General features: G+C 52.1%; 1 non-coding gene across 1 annotated transcript in view; it reads left to right on the top strand.

Moving 5' to 3' along the window:
- Positions 1–3307: 3307 nt before the first annotated feature.
- The window catches only part of LOC126445739 (small subunit ribosomal RNA), a 1910-nt gene continuing 217 nt past the window's right edge, over positions 3308–5000 (top strand). Inside the window, exon 1 of the ribosomal RNA XR_007583069.1 lies at positions 3308–5000. This exon is cut by the window's right edge and continues 217 nt beyond it. This is a non-coding gene — a ribosomal RNA (small subunit ribosomal RNA).

Below are 5000 nucleotides of genomic sequence, written 5' to 3'. Positions count from 1 at the left end.
GCCTTAACCTAACCTACGTTGTGCCTTAACCTAACCTACGTTGTGCCTTAACCTAACCTACGTTGTGCCTTAACCTAACCTACGTTGTGCCTTAACCTAACCTACGTTGTGCCTTAACCTAACCTACGTTGTGCCTTAACCTAACCTACGTTGTGCCTTAACCTAACCTACGTTGTGCCTTAACCTAACCTACGTTGTGCCTTAACCTAACCTACGTTGTGCCTTAACCTAACCTACGTTGTGCCTTAACCTAACCTACGTTGTGCCTTAACCTAACCTACGTTGTGCCTTAACCTAACCTACGTTGTGCCTTAACCTAACCTACGTTGTGCCTTAACCTAACCTACGTTGTGCCTTAACCTAACCTACGTTGTGCCTTAACCTAACCTACGTTGTGCCTTAACCTAACCTACGTTGTGCCTTAACCTAACCTACGTTGTGCCTTAACCTAACCTACGTTGTGCCTTAACCTAACCTACGTTGTGCCTTAACCTAACCTACGTTGTGCCTTAACCTAACCTACGTTGTGCCTTAACCTAACCTACGTTGTGCCTTAACCTAACCTACGTTGTGCCTTAACCTAACCTACGTTGTGCCTTAACCTAACCTATGTTGTGCCTTAACCTAACCTATGTTGTGCCTTAACCTAACCTATGTTGTGCCTTAACCTAACCTATGTTGTGCCTTAACCTAACCTATGTTGTGCCTTAACCTAACCTATGTTGTGCCTTAACCTAACCTATGTTGTGCCTTAACCTAACCTATGTTGTGCCTTAACCTAACCTATGTTGTGCCTTAACCTAACCTACGTTGTGCCTTAACCTAACCCATATTGTACCTTAACCTAACCCATATTGTACCTTAACCTAACCCATATTGTACCTTAACCTAACCCATATTGTACCTTAACCTAACCCATATTGTACCTTAACGTAACCTAATTTGTGCCTTAACGTAACCTAATTTGTGCCTTAACGTAACCTAATTTGTGCCTTAACGTAACCTAATTTGTGCCTTAACGTAACCTAATTTGTGCCTTAACGTAACCTAATTTGTGCCTTAACGTAACCTAATTTGTGCCTTAACGTAACCTAATTTGTGCCTTAACGTAACCTAATTTGTGCCTTAACGTAACCTAATTTGTGCCTTAACGTAACCTAATTTGTGCCTTAACGTAACCTAATTTGTGCCTTAACGTAACCTAATTTGTGCCTTAACGTAACCTAATTTGTGCCTTAACGTAACCTAATTTGTGCCTTAACGTAACCTAATTTGTGCCTTAACGTAACCTAATTTGTGCCTTAACGTAACCTAATTTGTGCCTTAACGTAACCTAATTTGTGCCTTAACGTAACCCATGTTGTGCCTTAACGTAACCCATGTTGTGCCTTAACGTAACCCAATTTGTGCCTTAACGTAACCCATGTTGTGCCTTAACCTAACCTATATTGTGCCTCAACCTAACCTATATTGCGCCTTAACCTGACGCACGTTGTCGCTGAACCTGCTCTGTAATTGTTATGCAACTCGTTAAATTAGTGTAGTGTTGCCTAACCGCAACCCTCGCAATATAGTTCGCTATTCGCACTGCCCGGTCCCCTGTGTATCGCGTCATGTTAAACACCTTGCAGGTGTTGCTGACTTTCCACATGCTCCTGCTATACACTGTAATGTGGATAGCAGCAGGACGTACATGCCCCCCCCCCTTCCCCCCTGCCTTCGCAAGCTGGTCGTTGAGAAGTTTGCATGTTCAATGCCTTCGCATGCCGACGTACTCAGCCTACGTTGTGGTACGGCCTGTCACCTGTCCGCCGATGTACGCAAAACCCACAAACTGTACTGCACATTGGTCCGTATGTACTGAATGATACATCGTGGCACATGTGTGACCGTACGACGACTGCGCCTAGCAACGGCAGACCATACAGTCCAAATATTGTGCACGCAGCTACGTGTCGTCTCCCTATAAGAGCTGGATTGCAGTGTGGTACGCCATTCAGACGTGTGGGAGGAACGGACGCCCTGGATGGCGATCAGCATGAGCAGTCTGTTGATGTAGTGGAGCGTGTATTCGGACGTAGTCGTCTCTTCTCACACACCGTGATAGCATGTTGCACCGCGTTCCACATCTGCGACATCCTGCAGAGGCCGGCTGACAGTCGTTCGCGCAATGGACACCGCATACGTACGGGGGCTACCTTCCACGTGTTCTCGAGGCGTGCACATGTTGTTGCGTCTATGTGGGCAGACGTAGTGTGTTGTGACACCTGACACAGGCATGCAATACTCGTTGCAAATGGCGATGGACGTCTACGTTTGCTGGTGACGTTACGCAAATGAACAACAGGTAACCCGTTGTGGTGCGGTTGTTCTCGCTAGAGGTGAATCAGTGTTGGCGACGATCGGTCGAGCTATTAACCGGTTGTTTCAGGGATACCCACCATGCCCACGAACGTGAAAGGGGACCCACCATGCCCACGAACGCGAAAGGGGATCTGGGTGTGAGGCGATACGCGGCGGTGGCTGGGTGGGACCGTCCCCGGCCGGTGAGGGGGGGCCGCCCGGCGTGCTGGCAGCGCGGTGCGTGGGCGCACGCGCTACAGCCGGCTGGTGGGGGCGGCCAGTGGCAGGCGCGCCGGCCGACGGACGCGGCAGGCGGCGCAGCTGCGCGCCGGCGCCCCCTGCTCGCGGCGCCTTGCGGCCAAAGTAGGTCCTCGCGGGCCCGGTGCGAAGCGCGGTGGCCATCTGCAGTGTGCTGGTCCGATTGAGGACTGTGTGCGCTGAGGATGCGCCGCCGCCCGGCGCTCGGCGCCGCGACGCCGTCTGCTGCTCGGTCGCCCCAGCGGTTCTCGCAGGTGGTTTGTATCGCAGCTGTGCGGACGTGTTGGCGCGTGCGCTGTGCTGGGAGAGTTCGCTTCGGCACCCAAGTGGGGCTTTTGTCCTTCTGTGGCGCTGGCGTTGGAGCTGCCGGTCACCGTAGGTGGCGCGTGTTGTCTCCCGCCGGCAATGCCACGACAGCACGCTCCCGGGCCTCTGTCGGCAGCGGCAAGCTCAGTTGGGAGCACGGGTGGTCGCACCTAAAGCGTCTACTCGCCTAACTCCGGGCGATTGCGCCTCTCTCGAACCCGACCAAGTACTTAGGACGGCGCTGCGCGCCGCCGGGACCTGAGAGGGTTTCGAGGTGTGTTGTGCAGGGGAGCTCAGCCTCCTCCTGTTTGCAGAATAATTGAGCGGACGCTTGCGTGTTCGCGCGGGCCCCCGGGACACACTCCCGGGCGGCCGGCTGCTCAGCTCTAGTTGACGCAGCTCCCTGGTTGATCCTGCCAGTAGTCATATGCTTGTCTCAAAGATTAAGCCATGCATGTCTCAGTACAAGCCGCATTAAGGTGAAAACCGCGAATGGCTCATTAAATCAGTTATGGTTCCTTAGATCGTACCCACGTTACTTGGATAACTGTGGTAATTCTAGAGCTAATACATGCAAACAGAGTCCCGACCAGAGATGGAAGGGACGCTTTTATTAGATCAAAACCAATCGGTCGGCTCGTCCGGTCCGTTTGCCTTGGTGACTCTGAATAACTTTGGGCTGATCGCACGGTCCTCGTACCGGCGACGCATCTTTCAAATGTCTGCCTTATCAACTGTCGATGGTAGGTTCTGCGCCTACCATGGTTGTAACGGGTAACGGGGAATCAGGGTTCGATTCCGGAGAGGGAGCCTGAGAAACGGCTACCACATCCAAGGAAGGCAGCAGGCGCGCAAATTACCCACTCCCGGCACGGGGAGGTAGTGACGAAAAATAACGATACGGGACTCATCCGAGGCCCCGTAATCGGAATGAGTACACTTTAAATCCTTTAACGAGTATCTATTGGAGGGCAAGTCTGGTGCCAGCAGCCGCGGTAATTCCAGCTCCAATAGCGTATATTAAAGTTGTTGCGGTTAAAAAGCTCGTAGTTGGATTTGTGTCCCACGCTGTTGGTTCACCGCCCGTCGGTGTTTAACTGGCATGTATCGTGGGACGTCCTGCCGGTGGGGCGAGCCGAAGGCGTGCGACCGCCTCGTGCGTGCTCGTGCGTCCCGAGGCGGACCCCGTTGAAATCCTACCAGGGTGCTCTTTATTGAGTGTCTCGGTGGGCCGGCACGTTTACTTTGAACAAATTAGAGTGCTTAAAGCAGGCAAGCCCGCCTGAATACTGTGTGCATGGAATAATGGAATAGGACCTCGGTTCTATTTTGTTGGTTTTCGGAACCCGAGGTAATGATTAATAGGGACAGGCGGGGGGCATTCGTATTGCGACGTTAGAGGTGAAATTCTTGGATCGTCGCAAGACGAACAGAAGCGAAAGCATTTGCCAAGTATGTTTTCATTAATCAAGAACGAAAGTTAGAGGTTCGAAGGCGATCAGATACCGCCCTAGTTCTAACCATAAACGATGCCAGCCAGCGATCCGCCGCAGTTCCTCCGATGACTCGGCGGGCAGCCTCCGGGAAACCAAAGCTTTTGGGTTCCGGGGGAAGTATGGTTGCAAAGCTGAAACTTAAAGGAATTGACGGAAGGGCACCACCAGGAGTGGAGCCTGCGGCTTAATTTGACTCAACACGGGAAACCTCACCAGGCCGGACACCGGAAGGATTGACAGATTGATAGCTCTTTCTTGATTCGGTGGGTGGTGGTGCATGGCCGTTCTTAGTTGGTGGAGCGATTTGTCTGGTTAATTCCGATAACGAACGAGACTCTAGCCTGCTAACTAGTCGCGTGACATCCTTCGTGCTGTCAGCGATTACTTTTCTTCTTAGAGGGACAGGCGGCTTCTAGCCGCACGAGATTGAGCAATAACAGGTCTGTGATGCCCTTAGATGTTCTGGGCCGCACGCGCGCTACACTGAAGGAATCAGCGTGTCTTCCTAGGCCGAAAGGTCGGGGTAACCCGCTGAACCTCCTTCGTGCTAGGGATTGGGGCTTGCAATTGTTCCCCATGAACGAGGAATTCCCAGTA

The sequence above is a fragment of the Schistocerca serialis genome, unplaced genomic scaffold (genome assembly GCF_023864345.2).
Source record: "Schistocerca serialis cubense isolate TAMUIC-IGC-003099 unplaced genomic scaffold, iqSchSeri2.2 HiC_scaffold_352, whole genome shotgun sequence".
In the NCBI taxonomy this organism is placed as follows: Eukaryota; Metazoa; Arthropoda; class Insecta; order Orthoptera; family Acrididae; genus Schistocerca; species Schistocerca serialis.
The sequence above is the reverse complement of the archived record's forward strand: the minus strand, read 5'-3'. Positions and strand labels throughout refer to the sequence as shown.